The 27,769-nt window shown below is 45.8% G+C and overlaps 1 long non-coding RNA gene across 1 annotated transcript; it reads left to right on the forward strand.

Annotated features, from left to right (window-relative positions):
* Positions 1 to 14,841: 14,841 nt before the first annotated feature.
* Positions 14,842 to 15,993, forward strand: LOC120968143 (uncharacterized). Its single transcript, XR_005762324.2, has 2 exons — positions 14,842 to 15,520; positions 15,605 to 15,993. It is a non-coding gene; the product is annotated as an uncharacterized lncRNA (long non-coding RNA).
* Positions 15,994 to 27,769: the final 11,776 nt, after the last annotated feature.

Genomic DNA, 27,769 nt, shown 5'->3' on the forward strand with positions numbered 1-27,769 from the left:
GAGAGATTGCATTGAGGAATGCACATAGCTTCACAATGGCTAATCGAACGTTATCCGGTAGAAGCCCCCTCAATGCAACCGGAAGCAGTTGCGTCATAATCACGTGGCAGTCATGAGTAGGTTCTGGAACTTTTTCTCTGCCATGTTTATTATTCCCTTTATATTCGACGAGAAGCCAGACGGTACCTTAATACTTAGCAGGCATTCAAAGAAGATTTCCTTCTCTTCTTTGGTAAGAGCGTAGCTGGCATGACCCTGATGTATGCCGTCTTTTCCATGCATACGTTGCTGGTCCTCCCGTGCCTCAGGTGTATCTTTTGTCTTCCCATACACGCCCAAGAAGCCAAGCAGGGTCACGCAAAGATTCTTCGTCACGTGCATCACGTCGATTGCAGAGCGGACCTCTAGATCTTTCCAATAGGGCAGGTCCCAAAATATAGATTTCTTCTTCCATATGGGTGCGCGTCCGTCAGCTCATTCGGAACAGGTTGTCCGCCAGGACCCTTTCCAAAGACTACCTTCAAATCCTTGACCATATCATGTACATCAGCACCAGTACGGTGGCGAGGCTTCATCCGGTGATCCGCCTCACCTTTGAAATGCTTGCCTTTCTTTCTTACGTGATGCCTGCTTGGAAGAAATCGACGATGTCTCAGGTACACATTCTTCCTACAATTTTCCAAATATATACTGTCGGTATCATCCAAACAGTGCGTGCATGCGCGCTATCCCTTGTTTGTCTGTCCTAAAAGGTTACTGAGAGCAAGCCAATCATTGATGGTCACGAACAGCAAGGCCTTTAGGTCAAATTCTTCCCCCATGTGCTCATCCCATGCACGTACACCTGTTCCATTCCACAGTTGTAAGAGTTCTTCAACTAATGGCCTTAGGTACACATCAATGTCGTTGCCAGGTTGCTTAGGGCCTTGGATGAGCACTGGCATCATAATGAACTTCCGCTTCATGCACAACCAAGGAGGACGGTTATACAAACATAGTCACAGGCCAGGTGCTATGGTTGCTGCTCTGCTCCCCAAAAGGATTAATACCATCTGCGCTTAGACCAAACCATACGTTCCTTGCGTCATCTGCAAACTCCTTCCAGTACTTTCTCTCAATTTTTCTCCACTGCGACCCGTCAGCGGGTACTCTTAACTTTCCGTCTTTCTTACGGTCTTCTCTGTGCCATCGCATCGCCTTGGCATGCTCTTTGTTTTGGAACAAACGTTTCAACCGTGGTATTATAGGAGCATACCACATCACCTTGGCAGGAATCTTCTTCCTGGGGTGCTCGCCCTCGACATCACCAGGGTCATCGCGCCTGATCTTATAGCGCAATGCACCGCATACCGGGCAAGCGTTCAAATCCTCGTACTCACCGCGGTAGAGGATGCAGTCATTAGGGCATGCATGTATCTTCTGCACCTCTAACCCTAGAGGGCAGACAGCCTTCTTTGCTTCGTATGTACTCTCGGGCAATTCGTTGTCCTTTGGAAGCATATTCTTTATCATTACCAGCAACTTTCCAAATCCCTTGTCAGATACACCATTCTCTGCCTTCCATTGCAGCAATTCCAGTGTGGTGCCCAACTTTTTTTTGTCAGCTTCGCAATTCGGGTACAATAATTTCTTGTGATCCTCTAACATGCGCTGCAACTTCTTCTTCTCCAAATCACTTGCGCAGTTTCTCTTTGCATCGGCAATGGCCCGACCTAGATCATCAGCGGGCTCATCTGATGCCTCTTCTTCAGCTTCTTCCCGCATTGCCGGCTCAGCTTCTTCCCCCATTGTTGTATCATCGTATTCAGGGAACACATGGCCAGGATAGCTGTCGTCGTCCTCTTCTTCTTCATTGTCTTCCATCATAACCCCTCTTTCTCCGTGCTTGGTCCAAACATTATAGTGGGGCATGAAACCGGACTTAAATAGGTGGACATGAATGGTTCTTGACGTAGAGTAATTGTGATCATTCTTACAGACTAAACATGGACAAGGAATAAAACCATCCGCCCGCTTGTTTGCCTCAGCCGCAAGCAGAAAAGTTTGCACGCCATTAATGAACTCGGGAGAGCATCGGTCATCGTACATCCATTGTCGGCTCATCTTCATTACACAACACTGAATAGACCAAATTAATACAAGTTCATACATAAAGTTCATACATAAAGTTCATACAAGACTTAAATGCAACAAACAACTAACTCTCTAACTAAAGAATTTAAATGCAACAACAAATGCGATCAAGATCGTGTAGGAGATATGCCCTAGAGGCAATAAAAAATGTTATTGATTATCTCCTTGTTCATAATTATGTTTATGTTCCATGCTATAACTGCTGTGGTTCCCGAGCCCGTATATCCATAAAGGCTCTGGGGAGAACCCATATGCACGTGTGGAATAATAAAAGGTAAAATGTATTCCTAGTCGTGCCTCTAAGACTAGCTCAAGTGTTGCATGATGATTATGTTTTCCCAATCATGGGCATGTCTATGCCAAGCAACTTTGAGGGCACAATGTCAGGAAGGACATTTGTGTTGAATCGACCCGAATTGATGTTATGCTATGAGATACATTCGTCACAAGTTAATGGTTTATAACACAGAGATAGTTAATGTTTGCATAATTCCTTAGACCATGAGAGTATCGAGTTTCTTCATGCTTGCTTCATGAACTTTGGGGTTTGTTAAACGTCATCCGTAACTGGATGGCTATTACGGCGGCTTACGGGTTCATGGGAAAGTATGTTAAGTAACTTGATAGCTCGAGATTGGGATTTGCTCCTCCGACGATGGAGAGATATACTCGGGCCCACTCGGTGTTACGGTGTCCATCATCGTCTGGCCAGACACTTTGTGATTTGATCACGGGGATGCCGGAACACGAAACGAGAAAAGAGAACAAAACCGGTAACGAGGTAACTTGCATAGTGGACAAAGTGTTGGCCCACGGGGATGCAATAAATCTCACCTCAGGTGTTTGTGATATATCGTGAAGCAACAGGAATAGCTCACCTCAACTGGAGGTTCACTCGAATATTCATTCGTGTGGGTATAGGGGTCAATATGGGTGTCCACGGCTCCGATGTTGATCATTGATCGGAAGGGGTTCCAGGTCATGTCTATACTTCACCGAACCTATAGGGTCACACGCTTAAGGGTCATCTATCTGCTGAATACTAGACAGGGAGTCTGAGAGAAAACCACCAAAAAAGTTTCGGACACCGAAAAGTTTCGGACAGCGGAATCGTACCGCAGAGAGAGGTCACTGGATGAGTTTCGGTGAAACCGAAAAAGTTGTTTCGGGGTATGCCATTAAGTCAAATGGTTTCGGCACATGCCTGATAATTCTTGGAGGGTGCCAGAATCATTCTGGAAACTTTTTGGAATTTTCAGAAATAAAAACCGAAAATGTTTCGGAGCTGCCGGTACCGCTTTGGCTGTTTTTCGCAGATGAAATTCACTAATCTGAAATTGTTTCAGAACGAATCCAAAATCATTTTAGTGGGTACTGGAATTATTCTAAGACCCACAGAAATATTTTCGGATTTAGTGGACGCGAAAAATTGTCTTCATGAATAGTGAAAACGCATTCTTGTTTGCTTTTCGCGGATGAAAATCACTAAACCGAAATTGTTTCGGAACGCGTTGAAAATTATTTTAGTGGGTACTGGAAATGTTCTGAGCCCACATAAATATTTTCAATTTGAACGGACGCTGAAAAATGTCGTCATGAATAGTGAAAGTGCTTTTTGCTTGGCTTCTTGGAGAAGCCACCTTGAGGGCCTTTTTGGTATTTCCCCCCTTGGCTTCTTGGAGAAGCCACCCTTGGGCTTGGCCTATAAATAGGGGTGGAGGGGGCTGCCTAAAGGATCATCCCTTCTCACATACATGCCATTGCAATGATCTGGCTTCTTCTCTCCCTCCCAGCGAAATAGTTTCGTAGAGCCGAAAGGCTGTCTGGGTTTCGGCAGGAACTAGTTCTGGACGGCGAAGCCCTGCCGGATAGCTGACACCGTATGTGTGCAACTCTGTAGAGAGGTCGTAGTTTCGATCTTAGTGCCCTGAGGGGCTGTTCGAGAGTGCCTCCCGAAGGGCTGTCCAAGTGACGGTCCGAGTTCTGTGGGTCCTCCCGGAGGGCTGTCCGAGTGACCGTTCGAGTTTCGAAGGTCCTCCCGAAGGGCTGTCCGCGACACCGTCCGGGGGACTGTTCGACCGCCTCCCGGAGGGCTGTCCGTATGGCGGATGAGGGTATTCATCCTCGCGGTTGGGAGGTTGTAAATCCTAGCTGCGGGGATCTGCACCGCCGATCGTCATCGACTCTACTTCCCGCTGCGCTACGAGTCGGTAACGAAAAAGATCAAACCATGTATGCAGTCTCCATAGTGGTCCTGGGCTGGTGCGTAGGTCGGAAATTTTTTGTTTTCTGCTGCGTTACCCTACAGTGGCATCAAGAGCCGTGCTATGCGTAGATGCAGGTTTCGATCTAGAATACATGGAGATGTATGGGTATTGCATAATATATTTAGGTAGTAGATGAGATCTATTGCTGAAAATTATTTATGCGGGTGACAGATGGAATCTGTTACCCGACGTTCTTGTTGCTTCCCTAGAATTTGCGTTTGCTCAATCTCGAGACAGCATGGTGGAATTTGACAAAGTTCTGGCAATCCGTGATCCTGATTGATCATGGAAGTGCTATCAGTTCTTTGGGTTCTGCCGTAGTCAAAAGAAAGATGAAATTCGCAGATGAAAGGGCATTGCAGATATGATCTGCACGGGGGTCATGCGTATGATGAAGTTTATTATGGAGCTCGAGATTTAATTATCTCGTGTTTCATACACCCCGAGATGTTAATCTAGCAACTTGAATAATCATACTTGATGATAAAACGTTGGTAGCTGCGGTTTAAGTCAAAACCTTAGAAGCCACGTAAAATAAAATTTTGCATAAACCGATTAGAGGTGTCTAACTTGGTTTTGCAGGATGTGCATGTGATGTGGTATAGCAGTGCTCATACTAATTCGATTATGTATGAGATGACTATATGATGTAATTTGATTAACATGACCTGCGTGTCATGGTTCGGCATGATGGCTGGAGCCATATGATTGCACTTTAATGACCTGCGTGTCAACCTTAAGTAATGCATTAATTTTATACGCTATGGAGATAGCAATATTATCTGGTGCATCGACAAGGTGGTGGCAATCTTCGCGAAGGTGAACACCAACACAAATGCCGAAGACGAAGAAATGAAATACTTCTCCGTTAGAAAGGGCTATACCATATCATGCTATTATGAATTGCCTGAGATGTTTATCCCTTATGTTGCACCCTTCTTGATTGCGCGGTAGTCGCTTTTTATTAGGGTGATCTCTCACAAAAATACCAAGTAGTTAGTGTTCTCCCAAGTGTAGCACCGTCACGGCACCTATCTTTTCGAGGTGCGCCGTGTCACACGGGTACGAACGATTAGAGACGTGTGAGGCGGGTGAGTTGAGACCTCGCAGCGAGATCACTTGGTTGTCTTGACGTTCAGGCATGACCGTCATGAGCTCGGAACACACGCATCGAAAGATGAACAAGAGTCACATAGAGATGTGATTGGCAAGTTGGCCTACCGGTTGAGATTTTTCATCATCAGTGGTGTTACACCAATGGCGAACAATTGAAATGTGGGTCTTGTATCACTCACAATCAATTTTGAGAGATATTGATTTGAGTGGGAGCGCACTGTTGAATTAACATGTTTAATTCTTAGTGCAATTAATTATGAACACTGTCTAAGTGTTTCTTGCAAAATAATTGTAGAATAATGGCTCGCGTTTCCACCTTCCCTATTAAAATTGAATAGCTGTTAAATATCTGGTTAAAACTTTACGATTGGTAACGTAATATGAGGATTGTCCTCAAAAGTGCCGAGAAGGACTTTGTCCTATCGCATGCTTTCCGTATCCTCCCGCTAATGCTATGGATCATGTGACTCTCGTCCTTCGATCCAAAAGCTATAATTCCGTTTCAGTCAAGTGCAATATGTTTGCTTCCATGAAACCCAAACTTCGAAAGTTGGGATAGTTATATGATATTCATGGAACTGAAAATTATTTTCAGATACAAACAAAGCAATGTTTGTTTGCAAGTATTAGTAAAAGTGTTTACTATGCATTTGACTGTTGGGAAAGGGATCCAGAAGAACGCCTGTCATATAATGAAAGGTGAATAAAACAACAACTTAAAGAGAAAGGAAGTGTCCAAAGGGTGTTAGTATGACTTACACGCCTAGGAAGTTCGGGGCTAACGCCACTCTTAAGTTGGGTGCTTCTTTTGCGAGTAGGAAAAATACTAAAAGTTAAACTGTTAGAAGTATAAAGGCAGAAAGAAAGATGACTGGAATATCCAGCTCATGTATGAATGTCATACAAGTTTTTGATGTATAGTAGGCTGTTCAAAGAGATAGTTCTTGGGAATTATGGTTAAACATGTTAATCACTAATTCTTGGGTATTGTGAGTTAATCACAAAGATACCCGCTCGATTGCATTCAATTGCGAATCACTGTAAGAGCTACTGTGGCCTAAAAAGACTAGCCAGAAATGAGGTTAAGGTATACACAGGGAACATAGTAAATGTTACTATACCTTCCATCGGTGTATTGCTGTCTGTATTTATTTTCATAATTCATTTAGAGTTTTACAAACTCTAGCCCATTGCATAAGGTATCTTGCAAGAAGGTTGTTCATAAGAGAACCTTTTATGTTCGATGTTATGAATAACACAAGGGCCATACTTTCATTATGAATGAGATGTATGTTATGAATATTGATAATAATACAATACCTCTGGGTTTACTTTCGTAATTCATTTTAGAGTTTCATACACTCTAGCCCATTGCACAATGTTTGTTGCAAAAGAGTTGTTCATAAAAACAACAATTGTTGTTAAGTATTATGAATAACATGAAGGGCCATGCTTCCATCCAAGATGGGACGTATGTTATGAATATTGAGGGTAATATGATACATCCATAACACTGACGCTAAATGTCGCAAGACTAAAAGAATACCACACAAGTGTGGCACTACATTTGGTCACATTGGAGAAACCCGCATTGAAAATTCCATTATGATGGATTTTGAAGTCTTTTTGATTTTGAATCATCTGACACTTGCAACTTTCCTCCGAAAAGTGAAGTGACTAAAATACCGTTCATAGGCCATAAGGAATGAACAACAAACTTATTAGTGATCATACATTTGATGTGTGTAGTCCGATAAGTGTTGTTAGTGGTGGATTTATTTATCTTCAGAAATGACTCAAGTAGATATATGGATATTTACTTGATGAGACGTAAGTCTGGATCTTTTGAAATCATTCGAAAGGTTTTCAAAAATGAAGTAGAAGTTATTGTAACAAGAAAATTATGTTTCTGCAATTTGATTGCACAAAGGAATATTTGAGTTACATGTTTAGCGAATGTCTGATGAGTTGTGAAAGGGGTTTCATAACTTGCACCTCCCGGAACACCACTGCAAGTGAAAAGTCCGTGGAGATGTAATCTAAGCATTTATGACATGGTAAGGTCAAAGATGACATAAATAAATTTGCCATTATCCTTTTTAAAGTGATGCTTTAGAGACTGCGGCTTTTACACTGAAAAGAGCTACATCGGGTCTGTTGAAATGAAGCCATGGTATGGTACGCCCAACCATGTTGTATCTTTTCTTAACATTTGGAATATGGGGCTTGTGTAAAAGGTTACAAACCTATTCCAAATCAGACAAGTGCTACTTTGTAGGTTATCCCAAGTCATTGGGTATTCCTCCCTCACTATACCGAGGCAAATAGGTTTGCCACAAAGAACGGTATGCTTTTAAAGAGAATGGTTCTTTCTAAAAGGTGAGTGGGAGAATAGTGCAACTCGACGAGATAAACAATATCTTCATCAGATCAAAGGAAAGAGACCTTGGAAGTAATTCCAGAGTTTCCTACTGCGACTGATACAGAAGTCTCTACAATAAAATGTATGAACTTCGGTCGAACTTGCAGCTGAACCACGTAGGCAAGGCTCGTGCAAACCTCTCAGGTGCGCAAACGAGATATTGTTGTTAGACAACATTATACCTACGATACACAAGGAAGCGTTGATGGGCCCTAACTCCAGAATTGGCTAAATGCCAATACAACCCGAGTTAGTTTCCATATAAGTGATTCAAGATTAAAACCTTGATACACCTTTCGGAAGACTTAGAGTCTAACGAATATTTATGGAACTTAAAACTGATACGGATAAAAATGTTTTATCCATAAAGCTCGACTTGTTGAAATAACAAGTTCAAGAGTTGACTACGATGAGGTTGTTTTCATCGTAGCGATGCTTAAAGTCGGTTCGGGTTGAACTAGCAATTAATACATATTTCAATCATGAGATATGAAACATGGATGATAAAAGGATTTCCATCTGATGGAAATGAAAGCTAGGACTTGTATATGATACAGTCCAAAGTAATTTGTCGATCCAGAGGATGCTAGTAGGTATGCAAACTTCAGAGTTCCAGCAATGGACAGAAGAGAGCAAAATGGAGTTGGAATCTTCGTGTTTTGAAGAAATGGTCAAAGGGGTTTTGACTTCATCAATGGGTAACGAAGATGCTTGTAATTCAAGAAAGTAAGTGGGAGCGTAATAATATTTCTAAAAACCTTATGTGCTTGGCACATTGGTAATTGGAAATAAATTTCTTGACACAAATTAGGACTTCATTTGAAAATAGTTTTTCGATGAAGTGCTTAGGCTAAATAGCCTCAATATTAGGCATGATGATCTATGGAGATAGATTTACCTAATGGGGCTAAGCAATGAATACATATTGACAAGATGCTAAAACCTTTTAGCATTTAAAACGCCAAGGAGTGATTCTTGCCAAAGTCACATGGAAAGAGTTTTTGCAAGACTCAGTGTCCCAAAACACTGATGAGTAAAATACATGATGCAGATTCCACACACTTTTGTGTTTGGATTAATCATGTATTCCATGGTATGTAAAACAACCAGATATGTCCGATACTCCCAAGGTGTTGCGAGTATGGATACCAAAGTGATCAAATTACTGATCATGGGACAACAGTGAAAGATGTCACAGAGTACTAGAGTAAGTACTGATGACATGGTTTTCTCGCAAGCAGAGATCATGAAGAGTTCGTTGTAAAATGTTACATCGATACAGTCTTCATCTTTTCTCCATGCGATTTTCGATTTAAATTAAGGGTTTTGTGTAACACACAATGTGGTGGCACAGTTAGTTGGAATTTGTTCAAACTAGTTACTGTGGCGAATTCTATAACAAGGGCTAAGTATGTTGACGCTTTAGAAGCGACAAAGAAGATGTTGAATCATATAGTTCATTCATGAACTTAGTATAGTTCCAAGATGGCTTTTGACAATGGGACACTACTGCAGGTAGTTGCTCCATAACTCAGTCTGAGGAATCCAGGTTCGACCTGTGATTCACATACATACAAAGCCAAGTCCACACAAAATAAGAATTTTGTGAAAACGCGAGGACATGCAAAGATACACACGGAACTGAAATCGTCAGATCCGTTGGACATCAGGCTATACCACAAGCGAAGCATATTTACACCGGTGTGCCACAGGTGTGAAGTGCATTAGCATAAGCTAGATTATTGTCTCTAGTGCAAGTGGGAGTCTGTAGGAGATATGCCCTAGAGGCAATAATAAATGTTATTGATTATCTCCTTGTTCATAATTATGTTTATGTTCCATGCTATAACTGCTGTGGTTCCCGAGCCCGTATATCCATAAAGGCTCTGGGGAGAACCCATATGCACGTGTGGAATAATAAACGGTAAAATGTATTCCTAGTCGTGCCTCTAAGACTAGCTCAAGTGTTGCATGATGATTATGTTTTCCCAATCATGGGCATGTCTATGCCAAGCAACTTTGAGGGCACAATGTCAGGAAGGACATTTGTGTTGAATCGACCCGAATTGATGTTATGCTATGAGATACATTCGTCACAAGTTAATGGTTTATAACACAGAGATAGTTAATGTTTGCATAATTCCTTAGACCATGAGAGTATCGAGTTTCTTCATGCTTGCTTCATGAACTTTGGGGTTTGTTAAACGTCATCCGTAACTGGATGGCTATTACGGCGGCTTACGGGTTCATGGGAAAGTATGTTAAGTAACTTGATAGCTCGAGATTGGGATTTGCTCCTCCGACGATGGAGAGATATACTCGGGCCCACTCGGTGTTACGGTGTCCATCATCGTCTGGCCAGACACTTTGTGATTTGATCACGGGGATGCCGGAACACGAAACGAGAAAAGAGAACAAAACCGGTAACGAGGTAACTTGCATAGTGGACAAAGTGTTGGCCCACGGGGATGCAATAAATCTCACCTTAGGTGTTTGTGATATATCGTGAAGCAACAGGAATAGCTCACCTCAACTGGAGGTTCACTCGAATATTCATTCGTGTGGGTATAGGGGTCAATATGGGTGTCCACGGCTCCGATGTTGATCATTGATCGGAAGGGGTTCCAGGTCATGTCTATACTTCACCGAACCTATAGGGTCACACGCTTAAGGGTCATTTATCTGCTGAATACTAGACAGGGAGTCTGAGAGAAAATCATCGAAAAAGTTTTGGACACCGAAAAGTTTCGGACAGCGGAATCGTACCGCAGAGAGAGGTCACCGGATGAGTTTCGGTGAAACCGAAAAAGTTGTTTCGGGGTATGCCATTAAGTCAAATGGTTTCGGCACATGCCTGATAATTCTTGGAGGGTGCCAGTATCATTCTGGAAACTTTTTGGAATTTTCAGAAATAAAAACCGAAAATGTTTCGGAGCTGCCGGTACCGCTTTGGCTGTTTTTCGCAGATGAAATTCACTAATCTGAAATTGTTTCAGAACGAATCCAAAATCATTTTAGTGGGTACTGGAATTATTCTAAGACCCACAGAAATATTTTCGGATTTAGTGGACGCGAAAAATTGTCTTCATGAATCGTAAAAACGCATTCTTGTTTGCTTTTCGCGGATGAAAATCACTAAACCGAAATTGTTTCGGAGCGCGTTGAAAATTATTTTAGTGGGTACTGGAAATGTTCTGAGCCCACATAAATATTTTCAATTCGAACGGACGCTGAAAAATGTCGTCATGAATAGTGAAAGTGCTTTTTGCTTGGCTTCTTGGAGAAGCCACCTTGAGGGCCTTTTTGGTATTTCCCCCCTTGGCTTCTTGGAGAAGCCACCCTTGGGCTTGGCCTATAAATAGGGGTGGAGGGGGCTGCCTAAAGGATCATCCCTTCTCACATACATGCCATTGCAATGATCTGGCTTCTTCTCTCCCTCCCAGCGAAATAGTTTCGTAGAGCCGAAAGGCTGTCTGGGTTCCGGCAGGAACTAGTTCTGGCGGCGAAGCTCTGCCGGATAGCTGACACCGTATGTGTGCAACTCTGTAGAGAGGTCGTAGTTTCGATCTTAGTGCCCTGAGGGGCTGTTCGAGAGTGCCTCCCGAAGGGCTGTCCAAGTGACGGTCCGAGTTCTGTGGGTCCTCCCGGAGGGCTGTCCGAGTGACCGTTCGAGTTTCGAAGGTCCTCCCGAAGGGCTGTCCGCGACACCGTCCGGGGGACTGTTCGACCGCCTCCCGGAGGGCTGTCCGTATGGCGGATGAGGGTATTCATCCTCGCGGTTGGGAGGTTGTAAATCCTAGCTGCGGGGATCTGCACCGCCGATCGTCATCGACTCTACTTCCCGCTGCGCTACGAGTCGGTAACGAAAAAGATCAAACCATGTATGCAGTCTCCATAGTGGTCCTGGGCTGGTGCGTAGGTCGGAAATTTTTTGTTTTCTGCTATGTTACCCTACAGATCGTAACTAAGGTAACAATTGATCCAACAGCATAATGATACCAAGCCTCACTATCAATGGCATATTTTCTAATCTTTCTAATCTTCAAGCGCATTTTCTCCATCTTGATCTTGTGATCATCGACGATATCGGCAACATGCAACTCCAATTCCATCTTCTCCCCCTCAATTCTTTTCAATTTTTCTTTCAAATACTCGTTTTCTCTTTCAACTAAATTTAACCTCTTGACAATAGGGTCGGTTGGAATTTCCGGTTCACAAACCTCCTAGACAAAAATATCTATGTCAACTTGATGGGCATAATTTGTCATAAACACAAAATGCAACAACTAGTTTTAAAAGAGAATATACCACATCCGAATCATAACAAGGACGAGGGCCGACGGGGACGGATATCAAAACCATGGCACTATGTATAACAAACAACGTACGGGTAAGATAATTATACGAGTAACTATATATCCAAATCACACAAACATCAATTTGGTAATGTAAAACATTCATGAACAAGAGGCTCACCACAAGGTGGTGCCGGTGACGGAACGGTGCGGGCGATCGACTGTGGTTACGACGGAGATTTAGAAGGCACTAAGTAAACCACACCTACATATGCAAACTAAGTGTTAGTTTTGACCATAAATTGCATATAAATCAAATACTAGCACATATATTTTCTACCAAATTACTAAACTCATAAATTAATCACTATACAAAGCATTGCAAGAGCTAATCTAGCAATGAGAGATGAAAGGACAAAGTTGCTAACCTTTGTGATCATTTGAATGGATAGGGGCCTTCAAATCTTGACAAATTTTGGGCAAAATGTGTGATGAGCTCGAGAGGAAGAGGGGAAGAACAGAGAGGAGAGGGGAAAGGGGAAGAAAAGAGCAAGCTCGGGTGGACGAAGGGCTTATGTAGGACGACCTTTAGCACCGGTTCGTGCCATGAACCGGTACTAAAGGTGCTGGAGGGGCCCGGACTGACAACATCCTGCCACCACTCACTTTAGTACCGGTCCGTGGCACGAACCGGTGCTAAAGGTCGGCCACGAACCGGTACTAACGAAAGCGGCTGGCTAGCCGTTGGAACCGGCACTAATGCACACATTAGTGCCGGCTCAAAAGCAAACCGGCACTAATGTGCTTGACATTTGACCCTTTTTCTACTAGTGGTCAGCGACATAGTCCAGGTTTCCAAAACTAATCTGGTGACCTGGGGCGTAGCTGTCGATCTGCTCTAGATGGCCAAGCGAGTTGGCCCGCAGTGCGAAGCCGCCGAACACGAAGATCTGGCCGGGGAGGAAAACTTCCCCCAGGACAGCATTGTTGTAGATGATTGATGGAGCCATCGATCCTCTTGGCGACGACGCAGCGGAACTCTCAATGAAAGCACTAATGTCGGTGTCAAAACCGGCGAATTTCGGATAGGGGGTCCCGAACTGTGCGTCTAAGGTCGATGATAACAGGAGACAGGGGACACGATGTTTACCCAGGTTCGGGCCCTCTCTATGGAGGTAATACCCTACTTCCTGCTTGATTGATCTTGATAAATACAAGTATTACAAGAGTTGATCTACCACGAGATCGTAGTGGCTAAAACCCTAGAAGTCTAGCCTGTATGATTGTGATTGCCTCTACGGACTAAACCCTCCGGTTTATATATACACCGGAGGGGACTAGGGTTGTACAAAGTCAGTTACAGAGAAAGGAATCTTCATATCCGAATGCCAAGCTTGCCATCCACGCCAAGGAGAGTCCCATTCGGACACGGGAAAGAGTCTTCTCTCTTGTATCTTCACGGCCCATCAGTCCGGCCCATGTCCAACAGGCCGGACGTCCGAGGACCCCTTAATTCAGGACTCCCTCAGCGGCCCGATGAACCCTGAGCGGCGGGTGGCGAGTGCAGGCGTGCACTGGAATACTCTCGCAAAACTGCATTCGCTCTACCGTGCCCTCTCGGTGATCGCCATGCGGGATGGCAAAACACACGGCATTTTGGCTGGATAACTGGTGCCCCGGTGGAGCGCTCTGCCATCAATTCCTGGCCCTGTTCTCGCATGCTCTGAATGGGAACGCGAGTGTGGCATCTGTGCTGACTGGTGGAATCCAGAATGCTCTGGTTCCGCGCTTGACGGCAGCAGGTGATCGTGAGCTGGGCGCGTTGTACACAAGTCTGGATGGATTTGGTCTGACCCAAGGGGATGACTGCTGGCGGCTCGTTCATTGTGCCAAACCGGATAGCGCTCTGGACTCCGGTGAGCTCTATCGTCTGTGCATCTTTGGCGGCGTAGCAGCGGAATTCTCCTCGTTCGTCTGGACCAATCATGCCCCTCCCCGAGTGAGGTTCTTCGGTTGGCTGCTGGTTCAGGCAAGGATCCTCTTGCGAGCCTCCCTCTTTAAGAAGGGGTGCTCATGGAAGAGGAGGCTACGTGCCCCATCTGCTCTCACGGGATCGAGAGTGCCTCACATATCATGTTCGGCTGCAGCATGGCACGAGAATTCTGGCGGTCCATCGGCAGTGGCCCCCTGGGCGGTGCGGAGGTTGAGAATATTCTGGCAATGGAGGCCCCTCCAGCGGTCCCGCGGGCTACGGCGGCGAGGTTGACTCTGTTGTGTTGCTGGAACCTTTGGAAGCACAGGAATGGTGTGGTATTTCGTGGGGATCGTCCGGGGCTGCTCTCCCTCCGGCGCTCTTGTCGGGAGGATGCCAACTCTTGGCGTGTGCGTCTTCCCGGCGCTCTGCAGGGGCACGCGAATACTTGGCTTCGGGTGTTTAGTTGATACCCCCCCTCCTTCTCTTGTGATCTGAACAAATGTATGTGATTCCCTGGACCGCGCTCTCCGGCTGCCTCTACTCTCTCTGTGTTCTTTGTTGTTAGTTATGCGGGGCTGCTATAAAGTAACAAACCTGCAGCCTGCTGTAATGTAACGAACCTGCAGCCTTGCCCTTTAAAAAATAATGTTGCATATGTCTTACATATCTGTTGTTTAAACTTATCTGGGTTTTCTATAGTAGCCTGCATACTATATTTGTAAATTTACACTGAGAATTGTATGTCAAGTAATACCAGCGTACATTATGTTTGCATGGGTCAGTTAGACTTCGTTGCATTGTACATTATTATACCCCCAGCATCATGAATTGTACATTACCCTCAACATGACGATAAATATACAAGTGCTAACTAAAATAAACAAAAACAAATCTTAAGATTACAAGTGCGTTGCACGTGCGCATTTACTAGTCGAAAAAGAAAGAAACTAGTGTTGTCGGTCGTGCCTGATGTCGCTCCTTTTAACCCCGTCTCCACCGCTTCCGGCCTCTCTCTCCCTCCTCTCTCCGGTGGCTCCAGTCATCGGAGAGGAGGGAGAGAGGGGGGCGGCCCTAGTAGTCTGTGTACTAGGTTGCTCTTTTGCTTTAAATAAACCAGATCATAGCTCTTTCTTCCACTTCCTTGTGAGCTTGATGGCGGCCGTGGTGGTCGAAGCAAAGTTTGGGAAGTAGGCAGAAGGGTGAGATCTGAGGCCTTGCTTCTGGGCGCTTTGTGCGGTCCCGGATCTGGAGAATCAGCCGCATCTTGGCCTATCCTTCAAGCTGCCATCGTGGAGAGGGAGGCAGAGGATGAGTAAGTTGGAGATCTGATTTTTGCAGGTTGGGTTTGAGCTTAATCTCACCGGTGCATGATGCGGAGCTATGTCGCTCGCTGCAGCTAGGTCTCAGCAATAGATGGGTGGTCTTTGCCACCCCGGTGACCTTTCTGACCGAAGGGCGGCCATGTGTGGCGACGGCATCGTCCGTTCACTCTTTCTCTACCTCCTGGCTTGAGGCCAATATGTAGGCACTTTGTATTCTGCGTCGTGTTCACCTTTTCTTCCTCCGGCGAGCTGAGTCGAAGACGAGGAGGTGGAGGCCCTGCGGTCCCAAGTGGCTCGTCCCCGGCGACGGCCGGGTTGAATAGGCGACGGAATACTGTGATGGACCCGATTGTAATCTTAGTTCTCGGGCCAGGCTTCTCCTTGCTTATGTCAGGGACTGCCTTGTCATTTCTTTTTCTTTGAGGTCCTTTTCTGAATCATGCACTTTCTCTATTGAGTAAAATCTAGTCTCTGGGTCCTTCGGGACACATAGCATGTTCAAAAAAAACTTCCCTGTTCCATAGATCGTGGTTTCAGCCTGCCGACGATCGCACATCAATTTCTTTGTGCTCTAATCAACTTGCTTCCGCTCCAATCGCGACCACTCTACCAAGCAGAATATCGTCGTTGCCTTCGCTTCCTCTAGATCAACAATCCCAACCTCTTTGAAACCGTGCTTTGCACTACTAAGGAAAAGCCTAACAGTAGCGCGAGTTAAATGCTTATCAGTAGTACGGGTGGCCGCGTTACTGATACGGCGCTACAGCTAATGCTTATCAGTAGCGCGGTTCGACCCGCGCTGCTGCTATCTAGGTATAGCAGCAGCATCTGTGTGCAGCACGCACTGCTGCTAATAGCTGCAACGCCCTTTAACAAATAGCGCTACTTCTAAAAGCACGCTGCTGCTAAAGCCATACCCCGCGCTACTGTTATTAGTTTTTGATTTTTTTTTCTGCTCCATATTTTTTGCTGCTGACTTTTGTTTAGGTCTTTATACAATAATCTCTAGCATATCATACACATAGAAATGTAATCATAGCATATACATATAAATAGTCTCATCAAATCATGTCATCATCATAATCATCATCCAGCACAAAGTGGTCTCTCGTCATCATCTCGAAAATAGCGATACAAGTCTCGAATACTTGCAACTACATCGTCATCCATCTAAACAATCATATACGCGAGAAGAGCTATCACTATGAGTGATAGCGGAACTATGCAGTACATGAGGCGGCGGTTATGAGTCCTCTCTCGCGCTAGCGTGAACCTCAAGTAACTAGCTTCTGCTTCTTGTCTGCTTTTGAAGCCTTTATGGCTGGCGCCCGAGACCCCCACCACTTGCGCCTGACACTCAGGCCACTGATCGTACACTCCCGGAACCTTCCCTTTGTACACGACATAGCACTCCTTCGCCATCAAGAATCTAGGAACCTGTTAGAGATGCATCTTCATCAAGAGAATGTACGATCATATGCAACAAAATATACTAGAGCAACATGAAAAAGAAAGGGTTAGCAACTAGATGCAACATATAGTACGCAAACTAATTAACTGGAGGTACGCAGGTCATCGTACCCAAACTAACAAAGTAGCGTTACGCAAGTTCGGCAGGGATCGTGGACATCACAAAGTTTCATCGCTACAGAAAGTATACAAGTTCAACCGACACATATCATCATCATCCTCATCGTAAATCACTAGAAGTTCCATCCTTCCATATCATCAAGGATGGACCCTAGCTTCTTGAACGGCGTGAGGTCATGACGTTGCATGCCTATGCGAGTTCGGACGTCATCTCACGATACAGGGCCGTGGTGGAACATCCCCTTCTCATCGACGACTTCTTTCACGATGATCGTCGCAATGTCCCTTTGGATGCGAAAGAAGTCATCTCTAAGTTTATAATCCGCTTCTCCACGAGATTCTACCCACTTGTAGATATGATCATCGTTTCTAGTTGTCATGCGAAGCTTTTGGTGCTCCCTGCTGAACTCAATCATGAGATGGAGGAGGTAGAATCCATCTTTCTTGCTTGGTTTTGGGACATGGATGCAGCATAAGTTAGTTTTATGTGAGAAACCCAACTTCTAGTTCCTTTGTTTCCTGATCTGCAGGTGGCCACCCCTAATGTTGAAGCCTTGGAGAGCATCATCTAGAATATTCATTATGTGGGTGTAGTCCTTCTTCTCGTAATCTCTGGTAGGGTCAAAATACACGGCGTGGGAGACTCGCGGGTAAAGAACGATAAGGACGGCGCGCCCGTTGCTACGGGGAAAAATACACCTCAAATTATTCTCCATATGAGCGAGAAGGAATGATTGAAATGTACGAAAGGGTTATCCGCAACTGACTTACTTTGGATGATAAGACAGGAGGACAATTTCCTGGTCCTTATTCTGTACCATGAAGTTTTGGAGGTACTCCCTAGCAGTTTCACGCTCAAAGTCGCCGAGACTCAAGAAGGACTCGTGCATGTAGTACGGATCCGCCACACAAATTTGAGAGACTTCTTCTCTCTTCATGACAGAGCTCATATGTAGCGCAAAAAGGCGGACGATTGTAAAATCGAGCCGCCTTGTTAGAAACATCTCGAAAATATGGTCAAACCGCAGGAGAACACACCCGTGGGCCGTGTGTCGACGTAGCACTTCCCCTCAGGCACACGAGCCACGTATGTTGGATATCCTGGATCCTTCGAGGCTAGTAGGCTTTTCTCAGTCGACAGCACATGGTCGTGCAGTCTCCTGAGATCCCCTGATAGTGCCTCCAGCGGTTTCGGCGGTAGCATCGGCTCGCCCGTGACATGGAACGTGGCCGCATCTTTGACGGGTACACTCTCTTCAAAATCCACCGTCTGGTTGCTATGTGCTCTGACTTGTTTGGAGACAACTATCTTCCCCGGTCTCTTCCTCTCCTTTTTCTTGGGCACACCTTCTAGACCCTTCCTTAACCCCTGCCCCAGTGTTGCCGGGCTAAGCACTGTACGAACCCCGGCTAGTTGAGCCTGTGTTGAGGCGGCATCTTCAGGTGTGTCCTGTGAGCATTTCATGAAGAGAGACTTCTTGCAATCCCTGCTAGGACGTTCCTGCCCAGGAAGATCATCCATATCCTCATTAGCATGCTGATAGCCTGATTCGCCATATGGTTGACTCATCATATCTAAGTCACCGTCATAGGCACCTGTATTGAGGAAACCCATTGGGTCCTCCGTCTCATCATCCATTCTCTGTTCTACGGGACCGATTACATCAGCCAGTACTATTGGACCCCCTTCATCACGTCGTCCGCCGCTCTCACCCGGCACTACAGGAGCTGGTAATTGCATAGCTGGGGTGGTGGTCTCCATACATGCTTGTTGATGTATGGTTATTGGTGTCCTCTCGGCCGGCTCCAGACGAAGAAGATTCTTCGGCCATAGCAGCACCCAACCCTTGCAGCTTCCAAATCCGTGGCGGGGTCTCGTCGTCCTCTCCCCCTAGGCGTAATGGAGGAGGCAAATCCTCGTGCCCCGATGTCACACTCAACAAGGTAACCCTGAAGTGCCCAGCGGGCATCGACTGGTTGTGGAACGTGAGTTCCAAGGGCTTCGTTATCACCCCCTTTCCCACGTCCACCTTCTGGCCTTTGATCAAGAAGAGTACGGTGCACGGGGTTTCGTCGGCCTGCAAACACATGTCTGTGGCATAAATCATCTGAAAGGCAACAGAAATGGAATATTCTAGATATATATGTTCATGCGACATGTAATTACCGTGAGGGCATCGAGATCAGCCAAAGACAAAGGCCCGCCTAGTGCGCCAGAGACTGAGGATGGGCTGCTATGAGCGGGTGCGGGTGCGGGTGCGAGAGCAGGCCCGGTTGCGTGAGCAGGTGATGGTGCGGTGGTGTTGTTCACGGAGTTGCTCGCGACAAAACTGGGCAACGGGAAATCATGTACTGTCTTGAATGGATTTTCCTTCGTCCATTTGATGATAGCCGAGACCAAGTTAGTAGTGAAATCATTTCTGCAGGCAGTACAGCTGCATTGACTGCCTGCTGTAGCAACTCATTTTTCTCCTCGTCTGTTTTTTCGCGTCCTCAGCTGCTTTTTTCTCGAACGCAAGCTTCACCTTCTCGTTGATGTCCGCCTAACTAAACTTCTTTTGCTGCTTCTTGGCCTCCGGGCCCTCGTTGTAAAACACATTCCATGTGGCGCCGTCTCCAGCGCCGTGCAAACGTCCATATTGCGGCCGCTGGCCCAAAGGGAGTCCCTTAAGTTCGTTCAAGGCCCGGTTGAGAGGGGTGTACCACTTAGGCCTCATCGAAGAAGTAGGGCTTTCGGCTGCAAGCTGGTGTTGCTTCTCCTGCAGAAGGAATGTGAACCGTTTACGAATGTGTACTCGACTTGATCTGGAGCTAAATGTAAGGTGGTAAAAGAATACTTAACAGTATTCTAATCAATCTCCTCGTGATATGGTCCGTGTAAAAAGCCTTCTTTTCCTTGTCCCACTTGTAGCGGGCCCTGATGAAGTCATGCTCCAAGGGGTAGGTGAACTTCGTGAAGGGGTCTGGGAGACCCGCGGCTTCACGTTCCATGTCCTCCTTATCCCATATGGGCCTTTTACCGAGGTAGCCACGGCTTCCGAGGCGATGCTTCCCCGTGTTCCATTGCTGAAGGCTCTTGAATTTCGCAGCCTTAGCCTTGGGTGCTTCGGTAGCGCAAGTGTCCCTAAACTTTTCGAAATCCTCTTCCTCAGCCTCAATAACTCGTTTCACCCTCCCTTTCCAGGAGGCCAAATCATTGCTGAACATGCCCATGGCGTGATTGTTCATCTTTTTCATCTTCGGATCATCCCACGGTTGTTCTATCTTATCATCCCGGTCGGGGAACTTGAATCTCTTGTCCAACTTCGTCGGGAGCAACTGCCTCAAATGTTCTTTACTATTTAAGTCATCGTCGTTGATGCTCGCGCATTCCCGTAGGATGCATCCTACTTGGTTCCCATAGCACTTGCGAGGTTCTTCCGGATCTAATGGCTCAAACTTGCCAGGTGCCATCTTTGTGATCACCAGTCGTCCAATGCCGAGTTTGTTAGGTTTTCGTATCCTCTGCTTCTTCTGCTTCTTCTTTTCGGAAGCGACATCTGCGCCGTTACCTTCCCCGCCGGTCTCGGCGCCGCCATCGGTGCCGGCATAGTCGGTGTCAATGTCGCCGTCAGTACCATCATCGAGGCTGACCCGCAAACCTTGAGTGTGCTTAGCAGACAAAATGTCTAGGTACTCTTGTTCACCCTCATAATCCATCTCGTCTGCATCTTGGTCAGAAGGCCCGTTTCTTCGTTGTTCGACATGTTTCCTATGATTATGTCTCCTCGTTTAATTCTAAAACTATGAAAAAATTGAGAAATGACATAAAATATATATATATATATATATATATATATATATATATATATATATATATATATATATATATATATATATATATATATATATATATATGTTTGCCGGAATGCCGTTTCCCAGCAACTTCCAGCACTCCATATGCCTACTATCAAGCACAATGCCAAAATTCATGGAAAATTTCGGCACGACCTTTGCTAAAAAGTGGACATATCGAGCGCCTGAAATTCACCGGAACGGAAATGAATCAACATTCCGGTGTAACATAGGCCACTCGGATCATTTACCCTACACATAATCATCGTTTTCCAAATATGACATGTCCAAATTCCAAATTTGACATGTGCAAATCACATGTCCAAATTCCAAATATGACATGTCCAAATCACATGTGCACATAACACATGTCCACTTCAAATTTGCATATAAAAGGAAGAAAAATATAGACCTTGAAGAAAAATGCAAGAAGTCATTTTTCCTCACAATATTTGAAAGTAAATTCAGCCTACCTAAATTTGAAACTAAAAAAATTTGCTTTAACAAGGGATGTTGATTTGTACAATTGCTTAAACTAATTCTGTTTTTAATACTAATTCTAATTAACTAACTAGCACTATAAAATTAAAATAGCAACAATTACTTAAACTAAAAAATGCAAGAAACCTATATAATCAATTATGCCTTTTCTTTTAACTACAATTGCTTAACCCTAAATTTCTGTCCTATTTTGAAACCTATGGTTCATAAAAACCTAGCTAAATTCATAACTAAATAGATAACCTAATTAACCTACTGCCCTGACTAAAACCTAAGTAAATTAACCGAAGAACCATAGCTAGCAAAGGGAGGAGGAGCAGTGGGGGGCTTACAGAGGGTGCAGGGGTGAGGAGGCAGGCCCGACGACGGCCGAGGTTGGGAGGGGAGGAAGCAGAGGCGGGAGTCGTGGCGTGTCGGGGTCGGGGGCGAGCGCCGGGACGGGGCCAAGCGCAGGGGCGTGGCGAGGGCAGGGCTCAGGCGGCGATGACACGGGGGAAGAGAGAGTGGGGATTTGGGGGGAAAAGCAGAGGCGGGAAGAAGCAGAGAGAGTGAGGATTTGGGGGGTTAAGTCGATGTAGCAGTAACGCGTTTTGGACAAACGCGCTATAGCTAAGTTAGCTATAGCGCTTTTATCCTGACAGCGCTACTGCTATTACAGGTAGCTATAGCGTTTTTAATCGGAAAGCTCTACTGCTACCTTGACTAGCTGTAGCTCTTTTTCAGAAAAGCGCTACTGCTATAACCAGTACCTATAGCAGTTTTCCTGTTTGTTTCTTCAATTTTCTTTTCCTTTATTTTCTCTCACTTTTCTTTTCCTTTTTTCCGAGAGAAGTGAACGAAGGGAAGGTGATACAATGTATATAACTAAGGTGATATATATTGCATCATTTGACGGTTAAGTATGTATACAAAATAGGAACATATATATTACATCATTTGACCCATGCATAATGGCTAAGTGTGTACACAAAATAGGAACATATATATTACATCATTTGACCGATAACATACGGTTCCTCGGCGTTGACGTTTTCGTTTTTGAGTGAGCTTTTTTCCCTTCTTGTTTGTTGAAGAATAATTGAGCCCCTCATTGTGACTTTTCCTTTTCCATGAAGTACGATTTTTCTTAGGAAACGTAGTATTGATTCTTCTTCTGATGTATACTTCATCGTCATTGTCATCTTCCCTCATTGGGTTGCCGTACTGGTCGTAGTCTTCCTCATTGGCGACTCCATCCATTCCAATGATGTTCCTTTTGCCTCTCCTCACGACAACACGGCCGGGATTGCGCGGGTCGGTTATGAAGAAGCATTGTGTCACGTGCTTAGCGTGTACCCATGGCTCGTTTTTTACGATAGCGTTCACGGTAGCGCTCTTGGCGTCGGGTATAGTCATGGTAGTGAAATACCGGTTTTCTTTTTCGACATTCTTAGCCCATCTGACACGAACATCGTCGTGTTGTGCAGTCCAGAGTAGTCAAGCTCCTAAGTCTCCTCTACCCTTTCGTAGAATCTCTCAGTTGCGCCATTGTCACTTCCGGTCATGCATTCCATCGTCACCCCTGAGTTCTGATCATCGCTGTCCATATCTTTGGCCTCCGTGTAGAACATGTATCCGTTGATATCGTATGCCTGATAGGTGACGAGGTTGTGCGAGGGGCCATGTGTTAAGGCGTATATGAGCAATCCGTCCTTAGAGCCCTCTTCCGGTGGATTTGCAATAATATGCTCTTTGAACCAATGCAGGAAAGTGGGTTGTGCTCTCTAGTAAAATTCGGCGTCCGTCTTGCATACCCCCCGGTCACGATACTTCTTTGTGATAATTTCTTTGTGCAGTGCCACGAAAGGATCTACCTCGTCTAGATGTTGTAGCACTACCAAATTTGCTCTGTCAAAGTCGTTGCGTCGATCTGAGTATGCCACGTGCAGTTCCCTGCGACTGTTGGAGTGACCTTCTCCTTCGAGCCTCCCATCGTGCTTGTTAAGGGGCAAACCAACACCAACACCAGGCGGCTGGTCTGCGCCATATAGAAAATTCTCGCAGAAAGAGATGCACTCTTGTGTCAGATAGCCCTGGACGATGCTTCCATCCGGACTGGACATGTTACGAACGAATCCTTTGATGATCCCATTCATCCTCTCAAACGGCATCATGTTGTGCAGGAATGACGGACACAGATCTATTATGTCGTCCACAATATGGACACACAGATGCACCATGATGTCAAAGAACACGGGCGGGAAGTACATCTCAAGCTCATTCAGTATCACAACGATCTCTTCCTGTAGCCTTCGGAGCTGCCTCACAGTGATCGACTTTCGAGAGATGACGTCGAAAAAGTTGCAGAGACCAATAAGCGTGTCACGGACGTGCTTGTCCATTATCCTTCTAAGGGCAATAGGTAGTATCTGCATCATCATGACATGACAGTCATGGGTCTTCATCCCGCTGAACCTTTTCTTGTCCGTGTCTAGATATATACTTATCTTGCCACAGTAACCAGAACTAACTTTGACTCCGGTAAGGCACTTAAAGAATTGATCGATCTCAGCCTGACTTAAGGTGAAGCAAGAAGGGGGGCAATAATCCTCTTCCTTTACTTTTTTTCCCTTCTTCTCCCGCACCTCTGTCTTCGTCTCTGTCTCATCCGACTTTTAACGGGGCGGCATGTGCAGATCTTCCATGATTTTCAAATCTTGCAAGTCTTTTCTTGCCTTCGGCCCATCCTTGGTCTTATCCAGCATGTTCATCAGTGTCGCGAGCAAGCTCTCAAGGACATTCTTACAGATATGCATTTTGATCAAGGCAATGAGGTGTGTCAAGTTTCTGCCAGTACTCCAAGTCCCAGAACACAAACCTCGTCTTCCATACCTTCAGCAGCGGCTCCGGTGCCTTTTTCATCGTCTTTCCCGGCGCGGGGCACTATTCCCAGTTTTTCAACAGATCATCGATTTCGGCGCCGCTCCGCTTACGTGGAGGTCCTCGATGCTCAGCGTGACCATTGAATAGATCTCCATGGTTTCTCCACGGGTCGTCCTGATCGAGCCATCTTCGATGCCCCATGTACACGATTTTCCCAGAACCGCCATCTTTCCTTGACGTTAGCTGCTGAGACGTCGTATCATCCATGCACTGCGTGCATCTGCAATATCCATGGCACACCTGGACTGCAACATATACGTAACCGGTATAGTCATGCACCGTCGTGATCAGCGCGGCTCTCATGTAGAAATACTCGCCTTTGCCGGCATCCCATGTCTTGGCCGGTGTTTTCCATAACATGTCTAACTCCTCTTGACGTAACCCCAAATACAGATTAATATTATTTCCTAGTTGTTTCGGCCCTTGAATCAGCATGCTCATGTGAATGTACTTCGACTTCATGCACAACCAGGGGGGAGGTTGTACATCCATACAAACACGAGCCATGTGCTATGGTTGGTGTTCTGGTTGCCAAACGGATTCATGCCATCGGTACACGCACCGAGCATGATGTTCCTTGCATCACATTCGAAATACCGATAGAAGCCGTTCAACGCTCTCCACTGTCTTCCATCCTTGACGTGTCTCAGCTTCGGATCATCTCCATCGTCGGGCTTCTTCCTCTTCACGTGTCAGCACATGAGCTTTGCTTCCTTGGGATCTACAAAATACCGCTGTATACGGGGAGTGATCGGTAAGTACCATACAACTTTCTGGGGAGATTTCTTCCCGGCCTTCTTGTATCGAGAAGCATTGCACACCGAACAGCTTATTTTTTCAGCGTGCTCCTTCCGATAAATTATGCAATCGTTGATGCATGCATGGTATCTAACATGTGGCAGATCAAGAGGGCACACGATCTTGTTGGCCTCATCCACACTAGTAGGACATAGATTCCCCACGGGAAGAACATCCTTTACGTACTTGAGATGCTCATCAAGGCTAGTGTCGGTCCATTTGTTTTTAGCTTCGTCTTCAGGAGTTGGAGCATAAAACTCAAGCGGGTCACCTCAGGATTGCAACCATCATACAATGGGGTGTTGCGAGTCTACCACTAGTTGCTGCAGCTTAGTCTCCTCTCTAGAAACAGCTCTCTCAGTACTCGTCTCCTTGCGAAGCAGTGCTTGAACATGAGGGTCCCGCACGATTGAACTTAGTACCGATGAACTCTGCGGCGTGGAGTCCACGTTCTCTTCACCGCCATGTCCGGCCCCTTCTCCGCCGCCATGTCCGGCCCCTTCTCCTCAGCCATGTCCGACCCCTTCTCTGCTGCCATGTCTGGCCTCTTCCCCGCCGCCATTATCGATCATCTCTTCGTCTTGCCCCGTGTTGTCATTGCCTGCCCCGTCGGCGTCCTCAACATCATCATCCTCATCTTCAATTATCCAGCGAGTATAGCCATCCATGAAACCAGTCATGAGCAGGTGCGCTTCGACACGACCATCGTCATAGGGGTTGAGCCAAACTATTCCTTTGCATCTTTGACAGGACATAAAACCTCTGTCAGGTTATTTTCTTTCATGTCTTGCACCGCCGACCGCAACCACCTGTCCACCATCGTTCCACTGACCACCATGAACGCATGCATGGTAATAATAAACAAATTGATTACAAAATGCGTGCATGCATCAAAGTCATACAAAAATTCGGCATGACCTTCCCTAAAAATAGGACATATAGATCTAGAGTTTGCCCGGAATTCGCTGAAACAGAAATAAATCGACATTTCGGCGAAACAAAGGCAACTCACAAGCACAATTCGGTGTCAACTCATGCCACACACACAATTTCCATCATATCGCCCGATTATGTCATATCGCACACACATACACATACTTCCATTCTTGCAAAAGCATGAATTTTTAATCACCTATCTCTCGAGATCGAGCACACGCGGTGGAGATGGATGCATGTAGTAGGGAGATCAAAAGTGGACAAAGCTCTTCTTGACAAGGCTAGATCTAGTTAGGCATCTACCTAGCTAGCTAATTTGGGAGGAGACAACTTCAACTAGTGGAGGGGGAAGGAAAAAGAGAAAGGAGATGCATTAATGGAGGTGGTGTAGTTAGCTAGGAGTAATAAAGAGAGAGAAAGGTAGGTAGAAGAGGGAGAGTAATGGGGGGAGAAGTAGTGAGGAAGAAGCAAAGTGAGGGAGAGAGGAGGTGGGAGGTAGGGGAAAGTGAGGAAGAGAGGATGGGGGGAGGGAAAAAGGTGGTATTATGCTGCGTCTTAGCAGTAGCGCGTGTCGTAAACAGCGCTACTGCTAAGAACATAGCAGCAGCGCGCTACCGGCACACGCGCTACTGCTAAGCGGGGCCCGCCATGTGGCTGGTTTTAAAATTAGCAATAGCGCCTCCCATAAAAAGCGCGCTACTACTATAACTTTATCAGTAGCGCGGTTAGCAAGAGCGCTACTGCTAAACCTAGGGTGGCGGGTACTGTCGGTCGATTTTAGTGGGAGCATGGTTCCACTAGGCTGCGCTACTGCTAACGGAGGAGTAGCAGTAGCGCTTGTTTTGTACCCGCACTACTGATAATTAGCAGTAGCGCCTCTTTTTGTACCGCGCTGCTGCTAAGATTATGTATATAAGGTTTTCCCTAGTAGTGTTGATACCACTTGTTAGAATTAGTCCGAGACGACCGTCAATTCGTCGAGGACAAGCAATCACATAAGCACAAGCACAGCATCGAAATTTGTTAACGAGATTTACCAACATGGCTACAGCCCGAGGACATGATGACGGGCGCACCTCCCAATGTACCAAATCACATGATTCAGTCCACAATAAGCCCTCCGAGGCCACCAGACAGCTCTCCGACCACCGTGCCACAGCCGGTCCAAGCATCCCTGCCACGGGCGCCCGGACTGTACCTCTCGTGATCTCTGTCTTAGCCTACAGCATATGTCTAGTATTTTTGGCTACCCCACGGTGCCCTTATAGAATAGGCCCGGGTTACACGTGTTCAACTCAAACACCTAACCCTTCGCTAATTACAAGTCCAACTATAGCACAAGTCGTACACATAATATTCGACACATAATTTTAACAATTTAGGCACCGGTGCACACATTGACAGGGACACACTGTTCATGGTAGGAGAAGATGAGATAGCAATACAAGCATCCTACAAAGTGCAAGGTGTCCAGGGTATTCTGGGGCAGGGGCGCTGAAATACAGCCAGATGGGCTCCCATTTGGTTTTGGAGAAAATCTTATAAGGGTAATAGCTACGATGGGGCAAGGAGTACTCCCCTTTTCGAAAGAAAAAAATAGCTACGATGGGGTACGCATCAGGATCGAGGACAAGAGGGAGGAAGGGGAGTGTAAATTT

This window comes from Aegilops tauschii, chromosome 7, assembly GCF_002575655.3.
Source record: "Aegilops tauschii subsp. strangulata cultivar AL8/78 chromosome 7, Aet v6.0, whole genome shotgun sequence".
Taxonomy (NCBI): domain Eukaryota; kingdom Viridiplantae; phylum Streptophyta; class Magnoliopsida; order Poales; family Poaceae; genus Aegilops; species Aegilops tauschii.